Raw genomic sequence first — 20,671 nt, 5'->3', positions numbered from 1 at the left:
AAACAGGAATGGGCGAGGGTATTGGGTATCGGACCGATACCAGCCTGTTTTCAAGGTATCAGTTCTCATGAAGGCTGCAGATACTGCAGCAGATAAGTCCTCCTCGCCACTAGTTGCTGCCAATTGCTGCGGTTTAAAACCACGGCAAATGTGCACCAGGTCCTGTTCAGACAACATGAACGAACCAGGAAGAGTTATTTGTGTTTCATTTGGACTTAATGTCAGAGTGACTGTGCTGCTCTTGATCAAAATGATCTGTCACTGTTCATTGAAATTTTATCTATCAAAAGTACTAGTGGTATTGGTACTTGGTTTCGACGAGTACTCTAGAGGGAGTACTTGTACTGGTATCGGTCTGCATAAAAAGTGGTATCGAACATCCCTCATTTTGAACTTATAAGACAAGAAAAAAGATTAATTTTGTCTCTTAAAATCGATTAAAGATGCAAAAGTGCGAGAGAGAGAGGGATTTAGTATACCAGAGTTTGAAGAAAAAGTCTTGTTTTTTTTTACTATAGCTTAAAAATCGAGACTGACCAAAAAAACAAAACATTTTGTCACCTGACTTTACCATCACACATATATTTTTACATTTTTGCATTACCTTAATACTCTCATATCCCAGCATGTGTCTACGGGACGTATGTATATATGATGTAATAGCAGCTGGTGTTGGATACTAAAGTCAAGAGTCTCCTTTTTGACCCGACACCAAAATCAGGTCTAGTTTTTTTATTTTGGTGAAAAAATATTAGCTTTTTATTCCTTTTTTGAAACAGCAAGGCTTTTTCAAGTCAGATCTTTGTTTCTGTACTAGTACCGCTCATCCACAGCTGTGAGCAGACAGTGAGCAGACTGTGAGCAGGCAGCACATCAGTGATCATCTCCAGTTACAGCTCCAACATGACAGCACTCTGACATACTGTAATGCAGCTATTACTCATCACCTGCACTCTTTGTATTCCAGGCAGACACACGGCACCTTCCTGTACTCGCAGAGAGTTCCCTCACGCTGCTCACCTCAGACTCCACCTCGAATCCTCTTAATTCAGCTTAGCTTAAGTTTCACTTCAACCAAAACCACAACATGACCAGGCCCTCTGATTATTTCTGAAACTGTTACTCTAACATCACCACGACTATCTGCTTCCCCTTTTCACCCCTCTGTGAGATATTTCCTCTTTTCTCTGTTCCAGTAAGATCATCGAGGGGATTAGAGATGCTCATGTGCTGGGAAATGTTGATCATGATGGTAAATAACAAAAAACACATCTCTGTCCTCACAGGTTGGGCTCTTTAAGCAGTGTCAGAGTTAATCATGATGTAAAACATCCGGCGCTGTTGTGTCCACAGAACGACCCGCTGTGCTCCGCTGGGGTCCATCTGACAGTTAAACTAATGACTGTAAATTAAAATTAAAAACATATTCTGGCACAGCTTCAGGTATTTGGATTAGACTGAGGACTCTGGGGGATTTTCCTGAGTGCTGAACTGGCAGTAGAGTGGTGTTAAATGTAAAAGCAGGGAAAGAAGTTGGAAAGATGCTCAGAACAAAACCAGAAACAGGAACAGAGATAGAATTGATGTAAACTGAGACACTAATTGTCAGAAATGAAGCAAGTAAAATGGTTAAATACGCTAAAAATTAATTTGTCGACTCAACCTCAACATCAGATAATCACGCTGGAGCCTTTTTCCTCTGCTGCTCGCTGCACCCTGTGTGTTCAGAGTTATATCAGACAGCCGTGTTCAGCTAACCACATCATCTTGTTTCCACTTAAGCAAAATGAGATTGTAAATCAACTGCTGGACTTGAAATGCTCACATGATTTCATCTAATCTCCCATCAACTGCTGTTTTCACACATTTCTAGATCATCTGTACTCACTCCCCACTGGGTCAAACAGAGACATCTTCTCTCGAATATTCATTTTGCTTTAAGGAAAAAGTTTATATTCTCACCTTTCCTGACAGATTCTTCAATCATCTTACTCCAGAGTATTTGGCTGAAATAACACACCTGCAGCTTGCTTTCAGTTTAAACAAACTTGTATCAGACACATGTGCCTCAAACACTAAGTGATGGAGCTTGATATCCTTCACTTCATCTGCTGCTTCCTTAAGAAATCTGTGTAAAAAGTAGAGACAGGTGTTCAGGCTAATGATCTTTGCACTGTCACCACACTGTGTGCTTTTATTGTTTGTCGTTGCTGCTTTGTTTGCTTTTAATTTTGCAGACTGTTATTCCAGTGATTGAGGAGGAAAGGCCAGAAGACAGTCATGATTGGAGGTACTGGTTTTGGAGAAGGTTAGGAGAAAGTCTAGGGCCCCTTTACACAAAAATGTTTCATCTGAAAACACTAAAACGCAGTGTAAAAAATCTGCCTGTAGTTTGCGCTTTAACTGTCTTGTCCAGAAGCGGCTTTTGTAGGATCTCCACCGAAGTAGAGTTGAGTTGATCATCTGGTGTGTTGGTGAATGCTAAGAGCAGAAGTGGAGCAACAGACGCTCATTTTGTTGAAAGACAGTCAGCAGATTCAGCAGCACAAGCGTGATCAGCAGCGATGATAATGACAGTAGCGTTTCAGAAAAATTCCACTCTGGGGGCCGTTTTCAAAAGTTTGCATTTAAGGTCGGCTGAAACGCTGTTTCCGTGTTAACTCGAGGCCGAAACGCAGCAAAACTTTTGCATTTCACCCTAAAACCGTTGTTGTGTAAATGGCCCCAGGACCATAGACTGAGGCAGGTAAACGTTTAAGTTGTGGGATCATTTGAACGACCGATATCATTCATATATGATGATTTGTATACAGCTATTAGAGCTGATTTTAGAGTATGAAACTCCTCAAGAGACAAAACATTTCACCGCCCCAATTTAAACAGAAAATTCAAAGCAGATGTCAAACATGGAAACTGCACAGAGAAGAGCTCAGTGGCTTTTGGTTCGAGTGTTACAGGTTATAATAGACTATATAGACTCATAATGAGTAGATTGTTCCAACACCTGGAGATGTTGACAAGGAGAGAAAACACTCCTACCTGATTTTGTTAAGGATGCAGTGTTCCAACTTTTTAAGTGTCGATACGATAACTGGGTTTGGTAACAGCCAGTAACAATACTGATCCAATCTGACACCAGCACAAATCTAAAAATCTCTATTTGTTAACATAACAATATGATGGTGATTGATTTTTTGTCATCTTCAGGTTTCTCTAACTCAAGTTTATCCAATGGACCCAGAGAATTGGTCCTTTTATTTTAATCTTCTTTTTTGACTTGAATGCGTGTTAACTTGTCTTACCTTTGCCGCGGTAATCTCTTCTAGCTTTTAAGACCTGTTTTGGGCTAAGGCTGTTTTCATCTAGGAATGGGTACCTCTCACATTTGAAACGATAGGGAGCTGATGCCCGGTACCTGGCAACTAGTATAATACTCAATGGTACCAATTTTTGGTACTTTAGTGTGTGTTAATTTGTTTGATAGTAAAAGCTCAAAGTTTTTCAATTAAACATATTTATTTCTCAATGCATAAACCTGCGATGTTGTGTTGATGTCCAGTTTGGAAAATCGCCTACTCTTCTACTTCCTCACAGCTACAAGGATGCATTTAGGGACCTAAACATGGTACCGTTTGAAGTTTTGTGAATCAATACTTGGTGCTACAGACAAAATTTGGTTGGTACCTAAAGCCCCGTTTCCAACAAGCAGTCCGGTTTCGACCAGTACGGTTTGGTTGGCTCGGTTAAGCTTGGTCCTGTTTGCGTTTCCACAGCCAGCCGTGCCTCCTCTTGGTAGGGGGATGCTGACAGGCGCACCAGTAACATAGTAGTGTGAAGCCATAGCAGCGCGACACAGTGTACCCTACTTATGAATCCAACGAAAAAGGAAAAATGTGATACAGTAAACAAAGAGCAACGGTTGAAGACATCCAGCATTTCGTCTTCTTTCTGATTGGCATGTAGCTCTTTGGTAAAAAGCACAATCAAGCTTTGTTTCAGAGAAGACTGTGTGCCGCCGGGGGAAATGCAGCCGCTGTTGCACGGTAAATGACGATTCTTTCAACCAATCAACGGTCTGCAGTGTTGTAGCTCCACCTTCTAAGATTGGATCGATTTAGTCTGGCACCCATACGAAAGGGTCCCAAAGAGTGGGACTTGTCTCGTCTTGGTTATTCGGGGTCTGTCCCGAGATAGTGGCAACGCTGTACAATGCGTGCTGTGCTGAGAACCGAATTGGACCGCTTGGTGGCAATGGGGCTTATGAAAGTACTTAATTTGGTACCTATTTTCATACATTTTTAAAAGTGAGTAAGAGTTCAGAAAAAAATGATGGTCTATGCTGATGTATTCCTCTGAATATTTTGAAAATCCTTTCTTGGATCATTTTTTGAGTGTCATGTGTTTAATTAGGTAAGCTCTGATCTTCCTCTTTGGATGTTGTATTCTTCTCATAGGAGGAATTAGGTCTTGATGGATTAACTTGAGTTGCTTATCAACATAAAAGGAAATAAAGGCTTCAGAAAAATGCAAAGCAGCTCTTACTTTGACACATCTCTGTGAAAATGAGCCAAGTCGGGCGATGATACCCAGATAAATATGTGGCTTGGTCACAACACAGCATTGTGATTAGATCAGTGTTTTAGCAGTTAGCGTTTCAGTATGCAAAGGTTTATGAGTGTTTCGCTGAAAGCCAGCTTCACTCTTTCCCAATTAGGAGTTTGTAACAGTCAGAATTACAGCTAATACGACTGCCTTACATGGATTATGTGAATCTTTCTCTTTCATTCAAGCTAACTTGGTGTAAAACCCTTCATCTCCTTTGATGCTCTTCTGTAACACAATACAGCTGCATCTGAAGTGCTCTGATGGAGGAATCAATGAGAGCAGCAGCCAGGCAGGCAGGCAGCCTTCACAGCACTCACTCATGAGTTATTTTTCCATGTGGGTGTCGTGCCAACATGACACGCACATCTGAGCCATGTCAGACTAAAACAAACACACCTCACTGCTATCAAAAAACCAAACAGATCAACAACAGACACCATGCTCTCCTGCTCTGACACACTCACGTGACCTGTTACACAACTCATTTAATCTGATTCAGCTGACTGTAAACAACTGATGTGATACCTGGAGGTGAAGCTTTTCAATCTCTGTCCCTATGATCACCACCTGGTATGATTCAGGAGGATGTATAGAAATTATTACGTTGTTAAAGCCTGCATGAATCTCAGGCGTTAGTGAAACTCGTCAGGCAAATAGACAAAGATATTTCCAACAGTTACGGTGACTGTTAAACAATGTAGGCAACAATTCCCATAGTTCCATGCGACTCTTTTTGTATCAAATGCAAGAGGAAATCTCTGACTGAAAAAAAGAAAGAAATGTCAATATCAGATTGCAGTAAAAAATGCAGTTTCTGGAGTGTCCACTTGGCGCGAGCGTCAAAAGCCCAGGGTTTCCCCATAAACACCTTTGTTAAAAAATCTACTTCAACATTAAAATTTGACGTGTTTACAGTAGAGGTGTGAAAAAATATTGATACAGCAATATATTGTGATACTTTGACCTGTGATAAAATATGTAATGTAAGATGAGTATTTTTTATGTGCGGCCCAGTACCAATTGACCCACGGACCAGTACCGGTCCACCAGTAGCGGCTGCTGGTCAGTCAAGGAGGGGAAGCTAATTTTTTTCTTGCCTACATCATAAATTTGTTTATTTATTTGAACGTAAATTCTACCCTCTGTGTCAGCTTGTTAGCAGCTGGAGCTGCTAAATGGGACCACGACAGGCTGTAAGTGTGAGTGACAGGGGGAGAAGCTCCACAGCTGTAGCTGTAGCTGCTTATTGGTGAAAAGAGAGAGAATCTTTAAACACAACGCTCGTCGTTTTTAAGAAAGGTAAACTCTCCGGATCAGTCCACAACAGCTGAATGTACAACTCAGATGATCGCTGACTGGCTCATTTCACTGTCAATCAAAAAGGGATTCAGCCTCAGACAGATCAACCAATCATCATGCAGAAGCCCAGCGTCCAGGCCAGCACACTGCCTCATAGACCCCCAGAGACGCTGAGCGTCCGATGGGCGGGACAAAGCCCAGCGTTTATCCAATGACCGTCCTGTTTCCACAGTGGAACAACCCACTCTACACTTCCCCTCTGAAGTCAGAAGACGCTCAGTGTCCGACTGTGTTAAAGCGCTGAGACGCTGCGGGAATGAATGAGAAGGAGGAGGAGCCAGTTACCTGTGATAGGAGCTGATTCTGAACAAATGAGGGTGGGAAGGAAGGATGGATGAAGGGATTCTAGCTCATATTTTGTCAATGAAATGTACACACAGCAGAACATATCACCACTTTTTGGGGACATTTTAGGGGAAGCTGAGCTTCCCTTACAGTCTTAGAGCCATCACCACTGCGGTCCATGGCCCGGGGGGTGGGGACCACTGGTTTAAGTGACAGACCTGATGGACTCTGTGTTTTTCAAGTTAGGTGTATTTATGAAACATTGCTTCTGACTTTCATTATTTCAAACACAAGAAAATAGAAAAGTTGTTTTCAATGAAATAGTTAACTGTAGAATATCACAATATTGTGACATCGTGATATTATCATATCGTGACCCAAGTATTGTGATGGTATTGTGAGGTTCCTGCCAATACTCACCCCTAGTGTACAGCTTGTTACAAAAGCTAGTTTGGTTTAAATAGTTAATTTCTTGACTTACATTGTACAAAGGGTGAATTTCCTGAAGACTAACTTATTTGAAGATATCAAATCTAAGAGTTGAAATCGGAGCTGACTTACAAGAGGAAGTGATGTAGCTGTGTGCTGACAGCTGAGGCTCACCTCAGCTTCACCTCTTTGTTTGAGGTTCACTGAAAGTTAAGTAGAGTCAGCATTTCTGGTTTTATGACCTGCATAATCAAGCTTCAAAACATCTCACCTTCTGAGTGTTGAACTTGTACTTTCACATACATATACATATGTTTATGCATAGACATGCATTCGTTGTTTTCGCAGAAGGGCTCTGAGTGATTCACAAGTAGCCCACAGCTAGAGGACATTGTTTTAGCGCTTAGCATTTGAACCTAGACAGATATCTATTCTCTTACGGCCAAGATACACCGGATGTGTCGGTCTGGCTCCACTCTGTCACAGCATTGGATCAGATAGGTTTCTATTTAATTCAATGTGCTGCCTCACACTGGAGCCACTCCATTGCAGTCCAGCTGAGTCCCTGCTCCGGCAGGTTGCAGCGGATACACAACGGTCCTATTTTTGCCAGATGCCATGTGACACGTCAATTCACCACAGGATAGACTGAGCGAAACAGGAAGTTCTGCTCGATCTGAAGACGTGAGAGTACCCAGTTAACGTGCAACAGAGCAGGGTGGCATCTGCTGGCTTTAGGAGATGGCTCAGAGTCACGTGACAGCTATTTTTTTGTCTTGACATTCATAAAAACTTTATGACATGGTCAAATGTGGTGGAAAACAAAATATTTTTTCTGCTCCAAATGCCTCTTAAAGAAAATCAAGGCTTGATTTAAAGACTCTGAAGATCAAATGCAAGTTTAAACTAAATACTTGATATAATGTGAAAAAACCTCAAAGCTTTCTACTGTTCGTTTTATTTCTGACTGAAAGTAACTTTAATTCACATTCTTCCTCCGCTTGTTGGCCTGCATGCTCAACAGACCTTGTAATCAAAGCGCAGTTACTCACGCTGCTCTCATAAACTCACGGATGCATCACTGAGGGAATACTGTGAACAGGAGCTCAGATTACATAAATATGACGTAGCTGGCAGCATGTGCTTTGTGTTGTGTTCAATGGCTAATGTGGTCAGGCTGTGGGGATGACAGAGCTGCTGTGGATTAGTTGGTGTCTGAAAACGGAGGCAGGGGAGGGGAAACGGCACTCAAACAGATCTAAATATAGACAGACTCCATAACCTACTGACACCGCTGTGTAGAGCTGGAATACAGAGGGCTGGATTTAACCTTTAGGGGGAAAGTGTCTCTTTTTTCCTGGCATGTCTGTAGTTCTTTGGAAACCCAAAAGAAGAAGCAAACTTCAGATTTGGTTTTCAAAATGATGCTTCTTCTTTTGAAGCTAACTTTGAAACATTTAAAGTGTATTTAGTTGATCTTAAAATACATCAAATGAAACTGTTGTGCCATGTTTCATGAGTGGTGTCAGCAATCACAGGACAAGACACTTTAAAAATCTTTCAAAATTCTGGGATACAACATCCAAACATCTGCAAACACTCCTCTCCTGATGGAAACCTGCTCTCATAACTGAGCACCCACTCTTGGCACCTGTTCCTGCAGAGACAAGCTCTCATTTGGAGGCTGCAGGTTTGCACAGACATGCTAGTTGCTGACATCTTACTGCCATGAAATATTCTGACAGCAGCAGGAGGCACACATCCTGCCAGACATGTAATTGGCCTCCAAGAGAGACGCAAACATTTAACAGCTTGACTTTTTTCTTGCTCTTTTTGTTCTGCTGCTTGGCTTTTTCCTAGTTTAATGTCAGAATTAAGACAGAGAAGGAAAGATAGCCTCATCTTCAACCTCTTACACCCAACCTCAGTTAGAAATGTTAAAAATAAGGTGATGTCAGATGAGGTCTCCCAAACCAATTACCCCTCTGCCTTTCATGTCAGCTTCGTCCAATTTGAAGGTCACAATCCTCGCTAATGTTTATTTCTCTACCTCTCACACCATGGCAGCACCAGTGACCCGTCAGATTCCAGAGGCTCTAATGGAAAATGTGACAACTTTTGTGGGCAAAACCAGTTTCTTTCAGGAGTCTTTGACTAGTTATGAAAAAGAAATGAACCCTGAAGCCTTTTTTATGGCAAACAGAACCATCAGCAACAAGACTGAAAATTTAAAGACACAGCCATAGTTTACTTTTCCGTCACTAAGTTTGACAGTGAGTGATATTGTTCCACTTGTAAAGCTGCTGTAAGAGATACTTTGGTTTGTGTTGCTTTTAGCGCCATCTGTGGTCAAAGATGTAAGGCCATGTTCTCTGACAGAACACCTCAAAGTGCTGTGTTTTAACAGCCAAATTTGTCAACCAATACGTGTACATGCAGGTTCAGGAACTGGAATATAAGCTTAGTTGGCGCGAGATTGGACTATTAAAATGCATCTAAACAGCTTAGTCGGACTGGGATCAGACTAAGCATTCCTCAATTGGCAAACCAAGAGAATGTGGTTGCTATTAGACTATATTTGGATTCAGTAGGTCTTGGTTTGCCTAGGCATTCAGCCAGAAGAGGAAGTAGATGACCTTGGTGAATGGGGTCGCTGCACTCATCCAGAATATGGCTCCAACACAACAAACACCATGATATGTACTCAAATAAAAACATAAAGAGCTACAGCTGCATCTATCTTGGCTGTATTAACCAAAATGCTACTTCCTCTTTGGGTGAATTTTAACTAAGTCAATGCCCATACAGCTTCACGTATCAAAGAAGGACACAGCGCCACCTAAGCATAGTGAGACGTTAGTCGGATTCTCTTTTCCACATCTTTCCGCAGACAAGACTAGATCCCTGCTGCAACTTTATGATCGAGCTATGACCTTAGTCAGACTGCTGTGTGCATGTTAATGTTCTGACTGTTTCTGAATATTTCCTGTCGGAATTATCTGTTACAAAGCTTCAGGCCATAAAAACAACAATGCAGAGATTGTGAGAATGCTTTTTGATTATCTTATTTCCTTTTATATGACATAAAGAGATATCAGTATTAAGTTTGATATCTCAGTGAGCAGGTTAGTTTGTTTTCTTTGATCAGAAGACACCACTTACAGTGAATCAGGACAAAATTAGCGAAAATGTAGGATATTTTTGTCCACAAGGGGTGCCAAATCAACTCAAACACAGTTTTGTCGCAGGAGCTTTCAGTTCGCCATCTTTTTCATTGATTTCATGTTTTGTGCACTGCAAAAAAATGAAATCTTACCAAGTGTTTTTGACTTATTTCAGTAGAAAATAGATTTTTAGACTTAATTTGAGCCACATTCACCTGACCAGTCCAGGAAAGTGTCTTATTTCAAGTTATTTAAAGACATAAATGAGGTCTGAATTGCTTGTATCAAGTATAAAAAATGTGATTGTCAAGATTAGAATAATATTTTAATATAAGTACATTTTTTTTACTCTACTTGCAGATTGTTTAATTTATTACAAGCAATTCAGACCTCATTTGTGTCTTTAAATATTTTGAAATAAGACACTTCTCTGGACTGGTCAAGTGAATGTGGCTCATATGTCTAAAAATACATTTTTTACTGAAAATAAGACAAAAACACTTGGTAACATTTCATTTTTTTGCAGTGTGGGACTAGAAATGACCATATGGCTTTGTTTCAACAACCAACCACAACCCTTTGCTCACGTCTCTCCTTACCCTCTTTTCCCCACATTTCCCATGTCTCTCTAGTTGTCCTATCGAATCAAGACCAAAAGTGCCCAAAGATCAAACTTTCATTCAACCAGATTTTTATCAACCATATGAGTCGCCCTCTTCTGGCGTACAATGCCACACTCTAAGTCCAAGGCCCGGCCAAGAGGCTAAGAAGAAGAGACCAGCCTGCCCAACTTGCTCTGCAAAGAAATAACTCCGATCTAAGGGTTTCATTTGTTGCTTTGTTTCCTTTTCCATACGAATCCAAACACTGTGGCGGTGTCATCTCAAAAATTAAACGGCACAGAAAGTTGTGCAGCGAAAAGACTCGATTCAGTTCAATAGATCTGTGTAAATCCACTTTGTACCGACTTCCTTCCTTTCCTAACTCCTTCGTCCTGTACAGCCAACAACATACACCATCGCGTCCCTTTCTATGTTTCGCCAAAGAGGAAAAATAAATCAATAAATTTCCAGCTGGGAAGCTATAAAAGCTCAAAGGCAGCTTCAATCATCAAGCAGAGGCTAAAATTGGACCCAAGATAATGTGTTTTCTCTCCGGTAAATCAGATTTCCACTGCTGTCGTTCCACATTTGATCCTTTCTGTCCTCTGAGAGCAGAAATCTTGCATCATTAGTCCAGATAAAACTACATCTTTAAATTTGCATGACTCTTTAAATAAACAGGATCATTTACTCAGCTGTTTTCAACCCGCTCTACTCTACACCAGACTCTACGGCCCCGTTTGGTGTCTGAGTCTCCGTCCTGTAGTAACCTCAATAACACACCCCAGGGACACATATACAAACACATACACACACTCACATTCAGGTCTTAAAGTCAGTCTCTGTTCCTGCTACAAAGATTGTTGCTTCAGCTGGTCGATGGAAAAACAGCAGGTTGGTGAAGACCTTTATCAGCATGTGAACTCAGAAACCTCTCCGTCTTATTTGAGAGCTCATCACGCCATAAGGAGTTTATCTTCCCTCCTCTTACACCAGGAACAGGATGATTTGTTGCTCTGGGATAAAGGAATGTTGATATGATATGATAGATCATTACAGATTTACTAAAAAACCAAGGATACTCAGATGAGGCCAATCAGCAAAAAAAGGAATGGAACCAGGAAACTATAGTTTCCCCTGTAAACACTTTTTTCTAACAATTTGCAAATTTCATTTTTTTAATTCCTACATCTCAGCGTTGTCATTGGATAATGTGGTTGGCTCATTTGTTATTGTCAGCTCAGCTGTCAAGATAAATCCTCAGGTTACCTGATAACTGAGAACGCTCCATCTGCTGATTAAAACCATGAATTTGGTTGAAAGCTTTCAACAGAAGAAAATAAATCCACCTGATACTCGGCGTGTTGATTGTACTGCCAGCCCTTCTTGAACAAAAGCAAAAGAAAAGATGTTAGTAGTGTGAATGTGTGCGTTTGATTAATAGTTAGATTAATTTAAAGGTCCCATATTATGCAAAAATCTCTTTATTAAGTCTTTTAGTGAAATTTGTGGGTCTTTGGCTTTCCTACCAGCCCACAGAATGTAATATTTAATGACAAAACCTGTACTTAGTAGAGCTTGTGAATGTAAAATCCTGACCTAAAATGAGCTGTTTGGATTTTGGGGATTTGCCGACGTTAGTGATTACCTTTTTTGACCAATCAGGAGCAAGTCTGACCTGATTGGTCCACCGGAGCAGATACCCTCGAACCCCTTCCTCGCTTCTGTAGAGATTCCTCTCCAGCAGCAGGAGGAGAATGCCAAAGTTGAAGAGCCATCACTGCTCTGTTTTTGGCAGTAAACAGCCACATAGTTCCATGCACAAGCTTCCCATCTCGGAAGAAGACGGACTAAGTGTCTAGAGTTCATTTATGAGGGAAATGTTCCAGCTACACTCAGTAAAACTGTGCATGTGTGTGCTAGTCACTTCATGACCGACTGCTTTTCCAACTTTGGACAGTCCAACAGAGGGCTAGCCAATAGACTGGTCCTGAATCCAGGCGCATTACCAACCATCCTCCAACAAACCTGGGACCCTGGAAATGTGAGTATTTTAAATGCTGTGTGCTGTGGAGCAGATGGAAGAGCTTTTCCTCAGTGTCCCCCCTGTCTGTGTGTTAGCTTCAGGTTGCTAACTTTAGCTGCGGTTAGCCTCTTGTTTTAGCCTTTAATGTTACGGTAAACGAGCTTTGCTGTTTTCTAAACATGGTGCACTCGGAGCTCGTGGCGCCGCTCTCAGTGACGTTGAAGAGCGGGGCGGTATCAGCGGTGGCTCATTTACATATGAAGGCCACGCCCACTAAATCAGAGCGTTCTGAACAGAGGGGCTATGAGAGCCTGGAAACAATGCTGCTGTGCTAGATTTATTGGCTTTTTGGACCAAAACATGTTACTACCATTTCATGAAGACATCAATGATCCATATTAAACTGCAGAAAAGGAGCAGAATATGGGACCTTTAAAAAATTCTCAAAAACATTGATCTAATGTGACTCAGACAGAAATCATCTCCATGTAAAAGATGCTGAGTACAATGTGCTGTCAGGTTTAGTCATGTCATGCTCACCCTGTTTGAGTTCTAATTTGCATAGCCGCCTCGCATCGTCAGTTGTAGAGAGACTTACAAAGTGATCAGGTTGAGAATTAGCTGCTGTTGTGAACAGCTTGATACTAAACATGTTAGCTTTGATTCCAGTATCAGACTGTATGATTCATGGACATTGTCACTGTGACGTCAACCATTTGATTTCAGATACAGAGTGTTGAGTGGTGAAGCACATCATCAATGGGGTCATATTGGACATGCTGATTTTAACCTTGCTCGTTCACATTAGGTACCTTGCTGTACCTTTATGTGGAAAAAACTCAAGAGTTTAATAACTTCACCCCCTTACATTACATGCTGATTGATAAAAGAGCGAGCTAACCTTTTTTTGGTTCGCTGTGTTTACGGTTTCTGGCGTTTCTAAGGCTGATTAATCAGCCTTAGAGCTGGACACTCTTGTACACATGTAGCCGGGTATTTCCAAATACAAATATCCCCCCTTGTACGTTTTTGAAAATACTTTTGTCCTCACACACCATGCAAATCTACAGGTGAGTGTGGCTTGACGCATGCCAAACCTGTATTTCCACTGTAAAACCCGTGCCATCCATTCAGAATGAAAGAAAAAAAGGAAATAGGTAAAGGGGAGGATGTAGGAGGGGGAGAGACAGAGGGGTAAGAGAGTAAAGGGAAGGGAAGGAAGGAAGAAGAAAAGAGAGAGAGGAGAAAGAAGGGGAATAAAAAAAAAACAAGAAAAAGGGAAGAGGAGAAGGAAGGAAGTGAGAAAAGAAAAAAGGGGATCATTGGAAAGTCCTCGGGAATTCTTGTGTATTTGCTTCTTTTGTATTTGCTGCTGTTCTTTTTTTGGATTATTAATCATTCATTGGTTGTTGAGATTGTGTTGCTTGACTTTTTGTTTTGCTCTGGTATAAATGTTATACAGTAAGAAGGTTTGGCACATATAAGCTAAGTAGCTTCAGCCTAAACCTTTTCGGTCAACATGGTTTTCAGTGGTGTCGCTTTGGTTTGTATACTTTTAAATATGATCGAAATAAACCAAACTAAACTAAATTAAACTAAACTAATGAGACCTGGTCATCCATCTGTGACGTTTGAAAACCAAAGACTTTGTTTCCTGGTGTCTACATGAAACCACAAAACCAGTAGAGCTATAAAAATATATGTGGTTTCCCAAATACCCCGCTATGTGTGGACAAGGCCTGAGAACTGCAGTTTTTGCCACTTCCTCCTGGGCTTTATTTCTCACATCTGGAGGTTGAAGCTTGGTTCTTTGAGGAATAACTACACCCCAACAGTTTGCCATCATCCTTCCTCACACTCTGTTGTACTCCTGTTTTCTGTTTCTGAAACACACGGTCACAGAAGTTTGGTCTCTTTATGCAGGTGTTGCACCCACGAAAGACCAGGACTTTCTTCCATTTGGCAACTTTATTCTTCCTGGTGCTGTACTTTTTTATGATTATCAAGGTCAGGAGTTCGATATTTTGTGGGTACCGACAGAATTCTGTCAAAAGTACGGGTGCCGATTCACGTAAAATCAAAAGGTACCATGTTTAGGTACCTAAACCCATCCTTGTGACTGTGAGGGACTGGAAGAGTAGGTTATAGTTTTCCATGCTGGACATAAACCTAGCAAGTTTAGTATATAGTGAAGAAAAAAATTGTTAAAGAAATTTGAGATTTCATTATTATTAAATTTGATTAAATTGATATTTTTTTACCACATGATTTGGCCTGCTGGTTTCACCTTAACTGTCGCCACAGCGCCAAACTTCAGACTGCGTCTGTTTCTCTCTCTCTCCCTTTCTGTGTGTGTGTGTGTGTGTGTGTGTGTGTGTGTGTGTGTCTGTGTGTGTGTCTGTGTGCGTGTGTGTGTATCCCTATCCCCCCCCCCCCCCCCCCCCCCCCCCCCCCTCTCTCTCTCCCACTCTCTCTCCTCTATCTGTCTCTCTCTAACCCCAACACAGTCGAGACAGATGTCTGTCTAACATGAGTCTGGTTCTGTCCGAGGTTTCTGCCCGTTAAAGGGAAGTTTTTCCTTGCCATTGTAACTTGCTAAATGCTGCAAAGTCCTGTACTCATGGTGGATTAAGATGAGATAAGACTCCTTATCTTGTCTTGATGTTGGGTTTCTGCTAATAAAATTTTATTAACATTTACGGGTCTAGACCTGTAAATGTTTTTGTAAAGTGTCTTGAAATAACATTTGTTATGATTTGGCGCTATATAAATAAAGATTGATTGATTGATTGATTGAAAAAAGTACCGGAAAATGGTAACGTTAAGTACCGATACCAATTGCAAGGTACCCATCCCTAGTCACAACACAGGCAAGCAACATTTTAAAGATCAAATTCTTCATTTATTTTTCTTCCATATTTCAGTTAATTAGCCCAGGACCATGGATGGAAATGATCCTGCAGCTACAATCTGACACATTTATATCTATGTGCATTCTCGTACTCTGAATACATTTAGTTTTAAATAGTGTTAGTTGTTTTACACCAGGATTTTGGTGATAAATGAAGCATCTGCTCTCAGTCTAAGGTGTTTTGAAACCTGGTGAGAGACAGGACTGTAGATCAGTGTCAATTAAGCATGAAAATTACAAAAGCAGTGGGATAATTTATCTGATAAAACCAACTTGAGACTAATCAAAAAAGTAGGAAATCATAAAAAGTTTTGCTGCGTTAATAAATGTGTGTATGAGAATGAAGCCTCTCAGCTGTACACTGTGCTGATGAAACATAATACCAACTGTCTGATATCTGAGAGCACATTCAAAGCACACACACTGTGCAGGACCATCTGGTTCAACAAAACAAACAGTTAAACTTTTCTTCCATACCAGAGGATGTTTGACTGGACCCTCAGCAGCAGGTTAAATATTTTAGTGTCTTTTGTAAATAATGGCTAATAAGACTAATCTGGTTGTAACTGGCTTTAGATGAATGAGTCAGTGAGTTGAGTCACAGTCTGAAGATTTTAAAGTTGTAAAACTCCCTCAAAAGGCCCACACTGATGGGAGAAATATGAACAAAGAGAAAAAAGAGCATTTCCAGCTGTTTCCACTCACAGAAACAGCTGAATGTGATCCAGACGTGGCGGCATTTAAGGAAGGGGCTTTGGTCGACTTCAGACCGCGTGTTAGTTTCTCACAATCTCATCTGAAGAGCTTCTGAGCAGCCGCTCCCCTGAGCACCTGCGAAAGGTCCCCGTGCAGCAGTCCATTAAAACAAACACAGTTAACACAAAGTGAGAGCGTGTCGCACTGATTGTTAAACACTGAAGCACTTAAAACTGCTTCACTGATGAACTTTCTCATCCTCGCTCAGAGACGCCACTTATCGCAGGTTTGTGTGCAGACTGAGAGATGAGGGCCGCTGAATGGGCCAGCTTGACTTCCTGTGACCTCTGAGGCTTAAAGTGGAGGAGAGGCAACCCTTCCTCCTTAAGTCCCGCCCAATCAGGCCATCCGAGGGCCGTCACCAATGATTAGAGTCCAACGTGGGGAGATTACAGCCTATTAGCATGGAGACAGATGACCAGTAGTAACCTCACGACTGCACTTGATAGACGTCCTGCTCTGCTTTCTTTCCTTTCATGCCATCTTTCTTTCTTTTTCTCCTTTTTACTCAACTTCTATTTTTCTGCTCTCTGACATAAACACAGAGTCAAATCACTTTTCCCTTTACATCCACTGAAAGAAACAGTTTTTGATCCTAAGAAACAACCATTTACCTTCTAGCAGTGAGACTCTGCACAACAGGTAATTGCAGGCATCATTCATAAAAAATAAATCAGACACATGCTGGAGAAAGATGTAATTAAAGGGGGTCATGCAAACACTGAATCAGGAACAAAACATAAAGCTGAAAATGAAAATGATAGAAAAGCTCTACTCTGTAAATTTAATGCATGAGGGTTAAAGCAGCTGCAGTCAATGAAGCGGCACTTACAAAGGCGTCTGAGGCAGCCAGGCAGCCGGTGAGGTGTGATGTGGGTCTGTGTACATGTGTGTGTGTGTGTGTGTTGTGCCAAGGGGCCTCAGGCGGATATCACATCACCCTGTGCACACTAGTGATTACCTTCCCACTGCCACCGGCCAGATTAAGCTGAGGAGAAAAGCGAGATTGCGTTTCAGTCTAGTTTGGGCCTCGCTGGCCACCGTATCACACCACCCTGGGCTCGACAGACGCTGCACTGCCTCACCACACCCACATGCCCCTCCCTTCAACACTCTCTCCTTCTCCGACACACACCCTCCCCCCTGCCTAAATGTGGCACACTCATCTTCTCCTTGACTCAATGATACACACACACACATTCACACATTCACACTCTGGCACAGTGGCACACAATGTACACACACGACTAGACACACACATATGCAAATAAGTGTTTGTAGTCAAACAAAATACTATTAAGAATACAAAAGGAGGGAGCAGACAATTTGATTTGACTACCAAAGCGAGGATGAAGGTGTGTGTGGATCCCAGTCTGCAGATTTTTAATGTTCATGGTGATTTTTTTAAAAAGAAAAGGCACATTAAAACATTTTAAGGTGGATAAATTTGACTTGTAAACATTTCTTTCTTGGGTCAAAAGTGGAGGAAAAAATTGCACAAATTTATCCAGCACCAGGCCTCTGTGGACACAGTTTTGTTTGAAGGAGTTTGGGGACAAAAAGCCTGACAAGCACTGCTCCCTCAGGGGTTAATTTAGGTGAAATAAAAAAAAAATTGGGTGTTAATTGTTGGTTTTTATTTGGAGTTGCTTTTTATTTATGTACTTTTTAATTTTTTTTTTAATTATTTAAAAAATATATTTAAATTTTTTTTTTTTTTTTTATTTTCTTGTCTTTTCCTCCTTTTTCGTCATTTTCTACTCTGAATGATTGATCAATATTATCTATTTATTTATTTGTAATTTTTTTATAATGTTTATCACACATATTCTCACTTTAAAATGATACAAGTTGGGGGTTGTTGGGGATGTTTTTCATTTATTTATTTTTTTAAATTATTCTTAAATTACTATTATTATTATTTTGTCCTCTCTTTTCCTATTTTTACATCTTTTCTATTCTGAGGGATCGATCAGTTTTATCTATTTATTTATTGTATTTTTTTTATCATGATTACCACACATTCTCACTGAACTTTAAAATGATACAAGTTGAGGGTTGTTTGGGTTGTTATTTATTATTTATTTCCTTTTAAAATTTTATTTTATATTTTATTATTTTTTATTTTATCTTTTTAATTGTTTAAATTTTTTGTATATTTTTTATTTTTTTGTCTTCCTAATTTTTCTCTTTTCTACTCTGAAAGATTGATCTTTTATCTATTTATGATTTTCACACATATTCTCTCTGAACTTTAAAATTATACAAGTAAGGGGTTGTTTGGGATGTTTTTAATTTAGTTAATTTATTTATTTTTTTATTTTAATTTATATTTTATTATTTATTTATTTATTTTTTTATTTTATTATTTTTAAACTATTTTTTTTAAGTATTTACTTGTCTTTTCCTCTTTTTTCTCTTTTCTTCTCTGAATGATTGATCTCTTGCATCTATTTATTTATTACTATTTTATTATGATGATTTTTACCCATATTCTCACTGAACTTTAAAATGATAGCGACTGTCTTCATTATTGTACCCATTGACAGGAAAAAAAAAAAAAAAAAGAAAAAGTTTGAACAGTTTTATCACAACTGCTAAGATTTAAGGACAGTAACGCTTTGGCTTAACAATAACAAAAAGATAAACTCACCCAAGGAAACCAAACAGAGGACACACATTACTGTGTTGCCTGATTTATTGGAAAACTACCCGAGCCTGTTACGGCCAGAGGAGCCTGCTTCAGCACTTTACATTGAGCCATTACAGCTTCAAACAACATGAGGAAGAGGAGCCACTGGATGCTGAAGCAGCAAAAAGCCACTCAGGGAGAGGGGGGAGCTGCCATGTGGATCTGAGAGGAAGCAGACCGGCTGATGTTATTGATTACCGCTGGAATTGGGCTTAAGAGTAAAAAGGGCTCAACATCGCAGCCTCTTTGTAGGATTAGGAGGCATTCTGCAAGTTTTAGGCTGCTCAAAAAAACGACATTTTCTTTCTTTCACTGGACTCACTGGGTGACAGACATTTCTTACACAGCAGGCGAGACTTTACACTCAGAGCTCATCCTGTCTCATTGTGCAGTCATGCAGTGCATCTTTAATTTGCAGGTTTTACAAGATCTGACTCCCACTGCAGATTTTCAACCCTGCTTAAAGTTTGGAGAAAGCATGGCGAGGACAGATGACTCTTTAACACTGCATTATTATTGGCTGTTTTGTGCCAAAGGGCGGGGCGTGGCCACTACGATGGTCTGGATTAAATATTGAGGAGAGGAAAAAGAATAGGTTTACCCTGCTGTGTGCTGCTGCACTAGATGGTGATTAAAATGAATTATTGATGAGGAGCAGCAGGGCGTTGGGATGTAATGACAGGTAAGAGGTGTCACTGATCTCCCCTGGGGACCCCCTTTAGGTCCTACAACAGGAAACTCAACAATTCAGTGCTTTTTAAACTATTTTTGGCCTCTCCTCTGATTGGCTGAGACACTTATTAACAATGCAGCACCTGCAATTCTGCACATTTTAATATTAATGCAGCAGAGAAAGCAGCATGCTCTCCAGCTGCTAGCAAAGCTATTGTCTTAAAAAGGAGAATAGAGTAAAATCAAGGTGTCTGTACCTTTAAATGTCAACCTCACATGAATGTAAAACCACTGCTGAAAAAAATACTCCTCTAAACCCAGCATCCAGACTATTTCTTCAATGACAAATGGCACAAGCCCAAGCTATTGTTCCACAATCCTTCTAATCTGGGATGTAACACTGCTGTAGAACATAGATTGAGCGGGATTATTCATTTTACAGCACGTTTTCGCGATTATTCAGGACGACAAGGTCAGAGACTGTCTCCCTCTTAACATATTCACCGGCTCCAGGGTCTTTGGGTGGTGTCGCTAACCCGGAGCACGCTGTGCTCTCTGCACAGTTTGCCGGTAGGCCGCAGGATTTTCAGCACCCATATCTCCTGGACAGCTCCCTCCAATCAGCTGCGCTCATCCGAAGCGCGTCATACCTCCCTCATCCCTCCTCATCCTCCCCCCTCCCTCCATCACCGAGGCATGGCGGAGGACATCACTGTTAAAATGCTCACTTTTCAACCGGCTTCCTGATAAACCGGCGTGTTCTGTGTGAAATAAAGCCAAAAAACAAAATGTTTGGCTCAGCATTGTTCTGGTTGAAGCGCAGGGTGCGCTGAATGCTGGTGGGAGACGGAGCGTTCCCTAATAGGGTTTTTATAATGACGTGTGTCCGGTTTTCACGCACAATGTCACACGACCTTAGCAGCTGTCCGCTTCATATGCACACGCTTTTACCCATCTTTAGGTTGAGAGCTCGAAATATGAGTTTTGACGCAAAACGCACAGTTGGACACGGTGGAATAAAAACACACCAATCCGCAGTGATCACTGATCTTTTTGTGACTGACCCACATGCATTCAGCTGCTTGTGCAACCGCCTTTTGGCTACCTGGTTGAGGTAACCTCTCTAAAAAAAAAATTAGCCTCACAATCCTTGAGATTACATCAAAGAAA

The 20,671-nt window shown here is 40.8% G+C and overlaps 1 protein-coding gene across 2 annotated transcripts in view; it reads right to left on the bottom strand.

The window, feature by feature from the left end:
• acsl6 (acyl-CoA synthetase long chain family member 6) overlaps nucleotides 1–20,671 on the bottom strand; it is a 66,006-nt gene that overhangs the window by 44,584 nt on the left and 751 nt on the right. The window contains exon 1 of one of the 2 annotated variants that reach the window (XM_074671896.1): nucleotides 16,087–16,212. The exons of the other annotated variant lie outside the window; for it this stretch is intronic. The gene's annotated coding sequence lies outside the window, so the exon portion shown is untranslated. Of the gene's footprint in view, nucleotides 1–16,086; nucleotides 16,213–20,671 lie in introns of those variants that run through there. 2 annotated transcript variants of the gene reach the window in all.

The sequence above is a fragment of the Halichoeres trimaculatus genome, unplaced genomic scaffold, assembly GCF_033239565.1.
Source record: "Halichoeres trimaculatus isolate MK-OKI-2021-1 unplaced genomic scaffold, fHalTri1.1 fHalTri1_scaffold_6, whole genome shotgun sequence".
NCBI lineage: Eukaryota > Metazoa > Chordata > Actinopteri > Labriformes > Labridae > Halichoeres > Halichoeres trimaculatus.
Note: the sequence above shows the minus strand (reverse complement) of the source record. Positions and strands in the feature narration are given on the sequence as shown.